The sequence below is a fragment of the Amaranthus tricolor genome, chromosome 4 (assembly GCF_026212465.1).
Source record: "Amaranthus tricolor cultivar Red isolate AtriRed21 chromosome 4, ASM2621246v1, whole genome shotgun sequence".
NCBI classification, from domain to species: Eukaryota; Viridiplantae; Streptophyta; class Magnoliopsida; order Caryophyllales; family Amaranthaceae; genus Amaranthus; species Amaranthus tricolor.
Genome location: NC_080050.1, coordinates 22,038,761 through 22,048,458, shown reverse-complemented (window position 1 = coordinate 22,048,458; position 9,698 = coordinate 22,038,761).

Below are 9,698 nucleotides of genomic sequence, written 5' to 3'. Positions count from 1 at the left end.
TGCATTTTAAACTGTGATGTTCGTGTCATCCATCTGCCCAAAATTTATCAATTGTCAGAGAGTTAAACCATCGTAAAAAAAAATGTAAAATTAAAATATAAAGTAGTGCAAAATAAGAGGTCACAAAGAGTACTTAATTTATGTATCATAAGTACTTCTATTTTATTGCTACTTCATTGACATAACTTTTTTCGTCCTATTGAGTTTGTTTAATCTTATATAAAAGTTATGAATATAATCATTTTTATATATTGGGTCAAAAATTGATTAAGATGAAGGGGTAATTAGGGGTAAACGTTTATTTATACCGTTTATTTTTTCTATTAAACCAAATCAAAACAAATTTTAATTTGATTTTTGATTTTCAATTTAACTCCAAATCAAATCTGATCACAATGCAAATTAAATAAAACTAAATTAATTTGATTTTGCATTTTTTAGTTCAATCCAAATCAAATTTTCAACTAAATATAAAACTAAAATGCCAAACAAATTAGAAAAACCTAAATTGTTAAACAAAAAAAATTTTATAATCACGGTCACAAAAATATAATGACGAAAAACTTAAATAAAGACTTATTTGTTGTAAAAATACTAAATATTTTTTTGTTAGCATCGCCAATTAAAATTAAGTGTTTGCGTTTAGTGTTGCAAAAGGTTTATTCACCTAGTGAGCTCCAATTTTAATTCGGCTCAGAATTATGATTTTCGATTTTTAGTAGGCTTAAATCTAATTCTAAGTTTAATATTTCGATTTTAAAAATTCCAATTTTACTTCAAGCTATATTTTAACAAGTCCAAATCATATTTCTTATTATTTTTAGATCGAAAAAACTTTAAAGGGAAAATTGTTGAGAATAATCCATACTTTTTACGTTTTTCTGTGAATAACCCCCCTCCCACCTTGATTATTCATAAAAAATCGGAATTTTTCACCTTAGTTGTTTACAGCATCCCCACCGAAATTGTGACCGGCTACAGTAGGTCGAAAAGCTGAGTTTAATGTTGTCACCAAAATAACCTTCTTCAACATTCAATTCCATGCCAATTTGAATTACAACCCAATTCATTTCACCTCCAAAATTCTAGGGTTCATCCTAAAACCCCCAATTTGCATTTTCCTAATTTTAGGGTTCATCATTTCACCCCCAAATTCAAAGAAGGAAGATTTAATCTGATTGTTTTTGTTGTTGTTCTTCGTAAAAATGGTAAATTGCTATTCTCATAGAGGTTTCGGTATTATTATTTGCGAATTTCTGGTTAAATGTGCGAAAATCTGCTATTTTAAATGTGCGAATTTATGTTTATTTTTCGAATGTAATCCCCAAATGCGCTATTTTTCGAATATAAAGGGATGAACTGAATTTTCTCTCACTTAAATTTGAGTTCAACAATGGAGAAATGGAGTAAGAAGGAGGAAGAAGACGGCAGCAATAAGAAGGAAGAGAACATGTTAGAAACAACTCTATCACCTGCTATAGCCGGTCATATTTTCGATGGAAGTACTGTGAGCAAATAAGATGAAAAGTTCGGATTATTCATGAATAATAATAAATAAAGGTTATTCACAGAAAAACATAAAAAATAGGGATTATTCTTACCAATTTTTCCAAACTTTAAATTCATGTACTCTACGTCGTCAAGTCCTCGGAGTCCTCATGTATTGGATCACATGGTTAGAACAGTATAATGGGATGGACCACTGCTTATTACCTTGAAGAAACAAGGTTTAGTAGCTTTCAAATCCCAGGTACTCTTACATCCTCAACTACCTCTATTCTTACTTTACACTTTACCCTTTTAACTTTTGACCTCAACTGTTCATAAATTGAATGACCTTAGCTTCTTTTTTTTCCACGAGAATCTTTATTATTGCATTCCTTATTTAATGATTGTTGAAAATGTTTTCATTTTGTTAGCTTTGTACCCTTATTATTTTTTTAATCGAGAGTAAGCTAGAAAAATTGTACAAATGAACCGAGAAGGAAGTACTTCTTGTAGTAAGTGGGATGAATTAAATCCTTATTACAAGGTGAGAGATAAAAACTTCAACCGCTAGTTTAATTCATAATCCTCTCGTGTAGCTTTTGAGGCAGATACGTGCGACGATTGTATCCATTGCATATTTGTTGCGGTAACAATGAATTTAGCCTAATTGATTGCGCACGTTTTAGGAGTTTTAAATTTTATTATTTATTTATTTATTATGATAATGTTTATTATAATTTATTATGAATATATTTATTTATATTTTTTTGTCAAACGATTTTCCATTAAACACTAAACAAAACATGTACAATCAGGGTTAAATAAAACCTAGATATCCAAGGGTCTTCCACCAAATTGCATCAATGTGAAAGAAAAGTCCACCTTTTAAGAAGGGTTTCTCAACCTTACTTTTTATATGCAGAGGAGACATTAAGATATCTCAAAAAGAATAAAGCCACATACGGCCTTACATCAATAAAAGAACAGCTAGTGCCTTAGTCGCAAACAAAGGGTCTAGGATGACCGATGCAAAACAGAATACACAGGCACAAATACAAGCCAGACAACCAGATTAAGCCTACTCCTATGCAAAACAGAAGACATCAGCTGGTGAGGCAGTAAGTGAGTGCACAAAAAGGAGCAGTCCTCCATGGACCTGCACAGGTGCAGGACAGCACACTCAGCAGCAGGGTTTAGCTGCTGGTGCACTGATGAGGCAGGGGCAGAGTCACATTGGCAAGCAGCGGGTATGAGCTTCATGTGATAGTGGTGATCAAAAGGCAGTAGGTGTGGGGCTGTAGGTGCATACTAGAGGGTCCTCACCCATGCGGATGTAGACCTATTCTTAGTTAAAAAGTTGAACCTAGCTTTAGATTCCGTCTTGATGGTCTCTATCATCCTCCTAACAGTCGTGACTTTCTTGTGCCACACAGCTTCATTTCTCGCGTACCATATGACATAAAATTAGGTTAGCGATAATCCTTCTTTTGGTCCTAGGCATGCGATGTTTTCGATGAAAAGCTTGCAAGTTCATTATATTCTAAGTTACACTAAGTCAGATCCTGAGTGCTACCACGCATTGTCTGCTGAATTCACACTTGAAGTAGAGGTGGTCCTTCGTTTCAGGTTTTCTGTCGCAGATGGGGCAGGTGTCTTCGTCAACCACCCCCATTGTCATAAGCTTTTGCTTTGTTTTCAGTCTGTCTTGGCAAGCTAACCAAACTATAAAATGACTTTTCGGGATGGTGGCTCTACTCCATGTTGCATATGCCCACGTGACTCTATCTTGGGAGCCCATCAAGTCCCTGTATACTGCTTCTATGGAGTAGCTTGAGGCTTTCATCCAGCCACTTAGAGTCTCCTTTACTTTACACGGCTTTTTGATCATCCAACTTGCAATTGCGGGGGCATTGAAGAGTTCCCATCTTCTACCTTTCATATATACTCCGATGCACCCACTTTACACACAGAGACCTGCATGGTACTTACGTGCTATGCTATTTTGCCTACAGCTTCTAGGTTCCAGAGTTGTAGATTGCGGACTTTATGATGATAATGTTTATGATTATTTATTATGAATACATAATAATTTATTTTGATAATAATAATAATAATAATAATAATAATAATAATAATAATAATAATAATAATAATCTAACCCGAGAGACACAAACTTATTACCTAGCTCCGGGTGAAGTAGAACCACATAGAGAGTGTCAATATAAGAGGTTCATTCCCAAAATCATGTTCATGTGTGCTGTCACAAGTCAATATTTACAATTAATGGTGATGTCTTTTTTGATGGTAAGATAGGAATATGGCCATTTGCTACACAAGAGCCAGCAAAAGAACAGGAAGAGGGGAGAGTTGGAAACAAAGCCAATACAGTCAATTACAAAAGAACACATTAGAGAAATGCTTATAACTAATGTGTTACCAACCATAAGAGCAAAATGGCCTCAAGGTTTGTCAAGGCACATTTACATTCAACAAGATAATGCGAAGCCACATATAGCACATAATGACAGAAAATTTTTGGAGGAGGCTATGAAAGATGGATTTTATATACAATTAGTGCAACAACCTCTAAATTCCCCTGACATGAATGTACTAGATCTAGGTTTTTTTAGATCAATTCAAGCTTTGCAATATCAAAAAGCTGCTTACAATGTAACACAATTAGTTAGGGCTGTGAATAATGCATTTCAGAATCTAAGTTCACAATGTTTAAGGTTTGTATTCATCACTTTACAAGCTTATATGATAGAGGTCATGAAAAGACAAGGGGGATTTGACTATCACAATCCTCACATGAACAAAACAAAGACGGCAAGGGAAGGCACTTTACCAGATTACCTAAGTATTGAAAAACAATTGGTTGTTGATTCACTTCAACATTTATTCACAAAGCTAAGTACAGATAAAATGAATCAGCTAGTAGAACTGATTGGCTATGCAGGGGGGATTGATCAAGGGACTATGCAAGTTAATGGCAATGTTGACATTGGAATGTAGAATTATCAGAAAACAGCAACAACCAATTTCAACCACAACTTCATTATTTTTAGGAGCAACAAAGCAAATCCAACATAATAGAAATCAGCATATGAACAACAAAACAGCAACCAATACATATTTTTGGGAAGAAGTTAAGCAATAATAGTACAGAACAGCAGCCAACACAACGTTAACCAACACAACAACATGTTTCAAATGTAAATCCTTTTGATTTTGGATATATTTTTGGGATCTTTAACAAGAGATGTTTCAGATGCAAACAACACAAAATTTTATGTTGTTTTCAATGAAACATTTGTATTCAAATATTCATTAATGCAAACAACACAAAACATATGTTGTTTCGAATTGGTTTTTTTAAAATCATTGAGTGGAAAATCGAACATCTTTGAGCTTAAAACGTTGGAAAACAATCAAAACCCCGTTTGTTCGATTTATGGTGGCTAAAAATTGCTCTCACTTACAGATCACAGAGCAATGGAATAAAATGCATTAAAAAACGTTTAAATTAAAAATCATCATTAGTCAATATCAACATGCACCAACACGAACAGAAACTCACTTGAGAAAGCACCAAGCTTATTAAGCCAATCTTCTTCTTCACAATCAGTATTCAAAAAAACAATATCAATGGAAGAATATTCACGATCAGGATACATATCAGGCTCAGGTGCGTAAATGGGTTCACCTTCAGAGTCATGTTCTCTTCCCCACTTAGGATCAGTCTTAACAGAAGTTGAGTCATCATAGTAATCAAAAGACTCTTCCTCAAACAATTTCAGTCCAGATCTAGGGTTTCCATCATCGAACCCCTTAAACTCAATCTTAGAAGGGGATTTAAGGATTCTCAGATGTAAAGAAGTAGGCGAGTTAGGGTTTTTCATGGGTGACTTGATTGTCGAATTAGGGTTCTTCAGAGGTGAGGTTAATGGCAATTGAGGGTTCTTCAGGGGGGATTTAAAAGAACTGGAGTTTGCCATGAGAAGAACACGAACGAAATTAAAGAAGAGGGAGAAAACACAACCCAGATCTAAGGTTATCATAGGATTGCAGAGATGGAGGCAAAGGAAGATGGTGAAGCATCAACCCAGAATTAGGATTCTTAAAGGGTAGAACACGAAAACAGCAAGGGAAATGAGGATGGGTAGGGTTTTAGGGTTAAAAAGGGAGGAAATGGTTAATGGGTGGGTATGTTAATTAGGTTTTAGATATGTTGATTAATTAAAAGGGAGGAAAATTAGTATGGGTAATAGAGGGTATAATTAAAAATAGGATAAAGCTACTAAGGGTATAAAGGTCAAAAACCTATACCAAAAATAGAAATGGGACAATTAACGTGACTTGACCATAAAAGGAAATGAGACACATAAACTGAATAAGAGAGAGTACAAGATACTACAAAGCTATTCTTAGTATCCTTCATATTGTTGCTAAAGATAAATATCTTTGTTTTTTCTCTTTATTTTTTTTTTCTTTTTCATAGGTTGAGGCTCAAGAAATCCGAAATGAGATGATATTTCAGTCTCAAAAATTAGAAATGAGGATAATATGAATCCTTTCTATAGAAAGACCAATTTAGCGACGAACTAGATTGGCGATGAATTTTAGTTCGTCACAAAGTTCCTCATGATTTTGAAAAATTGACGACTACGACGGACTACTCGACAAACTTAACTATCGCTAAAAATAAAGCCTTAATTTATTGCATAGGCCGTCACAAATATAAAAAAATCTTGACAACTCATTTGTCAATCATCACAAAATCCATTACGATGTTTTGAAAACCACGATAAACATATGCTCAATTGCAGTTGTGTCATCGTTATTTGAATGTTTCCTTGTAGTGAAATGAGAAAATCATGAAAGAACAAATGAAATATATTTTTTCGCTATTTAATGATGATAAGATTTAAATGACAATATATTTATGACCCGCTTGGTTAACATTAAAATTAAAATTTAAAATTAATTAGCAATTAAACCTCGAAATCCTAATGAGTAAAGACAATATCATTTTGTTCCACTAACTTGTTTTTATACATCCTGTGCTACCGCGGTTTAATTTTTTTTTTTCACAGTTTTAAAGTGTGTTTGAAGCTCAATATTTAATAAGGCCTCGTATGATATATTTAAACTTTTAAACATACATGAAAAGATCTTATATAAGTTTCACCCTTTTTAAAAAGAATATTTCTTGTAGGAACATAAAATGGGAATGGAGTAAATAATTACTTTGTAAAAGAACTAAACATTCCATGTGGCATCCTCAAAAAGATTTGCTATATAAAATTATCAAATTAAGTAATTGCTATATTTATTAAACTAAATAAGCTAAAGTTGATTTTATTTTATCAAACTAAAATAAATTTACCTATTTTTCTATAACGATCTTTAAATCTTCTTTGTGACCAAGTAATTAGAGATAAACAATAGTAGAGTTTATTTTCAATATTATACCGGTGTGTATATTTAAAAACAATCAATATGTGAATTTATTTTCAGTATATCAAGGAAAAATTGGTTTATTTTTGACAATTTACCTACCTAAATAAGGTAAAGTTGATTTTATTCTATTACATGATATTATATTTTATTATATTTCTATTGCATTAATTAATTGATTGAAATATACAATAAAATTTGATTCAACTAAAAAAGGTTAAAAAAAAACAACAACTCCCTAATATTATTTTATCTCTTCTTTACTATCATATATCGATATTTAAAAAAAAAAAAAAAAACACTCATTTTAAAGGTATGAAATAGTATACTTTAAAGGGAAGTGAAAACTACATACTATATATCTATCATCAAATGGCATTGTTATATTATAATTATATTGATTATAAATTTTTAAGGTGAAAATTTCAATTTTTATACCTTAATTTTAATAAATTTGTGCGTTGCACGGGTTTTTATACTAATACATTATAATAAGCAAAGTGTGACAAAATTATTAAGATGGAATAGTACTCAACAACTCATTATATAAATAACGAAAATTGTTAGTAATAAACAAAATTTTTTTTTTGATCAAATTGATTTATAATTGACGACTTGAGCTACAAATAAATATGTTAGACGTGAGAATTACGTTGGTAAGACATAAACGATGACTTTGTGGGTGAAGATAAGTATCTGATCAAAATCCAAGTATTGAGCTGGAAAGCGACTACAAAAACAAAGCAGCAGCGTGATATATTGACAAAATTAGTGAGGCCAGAAAGCCATGATATCTACCTATCCATATTATATAGAATCAGCATATAATACTACTCCATATCTGTAAAGGAATCCCTGCCCCCATCATCATCTATTATCTGAAGTATATGAATAAGATGAAGTTTCATCCAACTCGCTATACTTTTCCAGTACTGAGTCTGATCTGAATTCTGAACATTTAGCCTGCATTTAATTTCCAGTACTAATTAGAAGTACCTTTTTGTGCTTGTGAGAGAATAGAGAATAGAGAATAACTTCCTTTAATTAATTTCCACACCTAATCAAGCCTGCACTGTCATACAAGTATTATGTTTCATTCCGTCCACTTTTTGGTTTTGGATACTTTCTCTTTGTTTTGTACTTCAAATATCATTTTTTTTTCCTTACTAGCTTCATCTTAGTATTTAGTTGGGTGGGTAGGTAGTATTTTGGTGGGGTATAGATTTAAATTTTATAATTCAACATTTAGAATATATAGACCTTGATTATATATATTACATACTTAAAATAGAGGGACAATATGCTATAAATAGAAAATCTAGATAACTGCCTCAAAGAAAAATGCAAAACAAGAAAACATAAGAAAACGACGAGTCGTCGTTTACAGGCGACGAATCGTCGCTTTGGTTTTGGAAACTCATTCTGAGACAGTATGAAATGTCGAGTCATCTTTAGGGGAAGCTTCAACTCGGCGCTATGGACGACGACTTGTCATCAGTAAACGACGACTCGTCGCTTGCCCCCTGTTCTATTTTTTACGGTTTTGTTCGTTTATTTCGTTAGTGTTGCTTAAGTTCAATCACCAATGAAGATTGATAGGAGATTGAATACTCTCTAGAAGGGCGGGGTGTATAGAGAGTATGCCCGTTTAAATTTTTCTTTGCGAGATGAGCTCAAGAGCTTAGGAGACCTTTCAAAATATTTTTTGAAATTGTTTTAGGTCAAAAATAAATCTAAAAACTAAGTACGAAAAAGAACTTAAATAAGAACAAAGAATTTGTTAACGAGGTTTAGCTATCAATAGCCTACTCCCCCCATATGGGTTATTTTCCAACCCTTAGGATTCAACGCTTTTATTAATGAACCCTAGATAACTAAGAAGATCTCTCTATCATCTCTTACCACGTTTTTCCCCTTGAAGAACATTTTACAAGTTTCCTTAATAAAAGTTTTAATCTCAATCTCACAAAAGAGAAAACAAATAAATACTTTTAAAAGTATTCCAAACTTTAAGGCATAAATGAGAATAAAACTCTAAATCCTATTACAAATGAGAGAATTAGATGAACCATGAAGAACTAAATTTTACAACCCTTTTTTTTATCTTAAGACTCAAAGTAATTAGAAAGCTCAAATGTAAAGTGTTGTATTGTAGTTCTTCCATTCTTAAATGAAGCCTCTATATATATGTTACGCCTTCAAAATAGCCGTTAAGAATATAAAAACTTCATTCCTTAATTTTCTCCACTTGGTTATGTTGAATTAGTCTTCAAAATCTTGGTCAGCAAGTAAAATGGACGCTTTACTTTGACTTATTCAATACAAGCTTGTTTGTTGTTATTTTCTAGTTTCTCCAAAACTTTGTGGTCCTGCCATGTGAGTACTTATACCAAGCGCAGCATATTGATCAATTCAAACTACTTAACCAAATTATATATGCCACATATTATTCTATGATTATAGGTCCACTTGAATATGACTTCCCTATATTTTAGATGCATTAAAAAACAATTTCATATTTTTAGGAAAGCCTATAATTAGAATAACTTGTTCACTAAGTAAATCAATTATTTAATTTATCAATAAAAACCGTGTGATTAAAAACACAGTTTTGCTTAGTCTAAATTATTTTTCTTATAAAACGTTAGATTTAAGTCAACTTTCGATCAAACATGTTTCAACACATATTTGGACTTTGAATTTAAATATTTATCATTTAGATATTTTATATTTAATATGATTTTGGACCT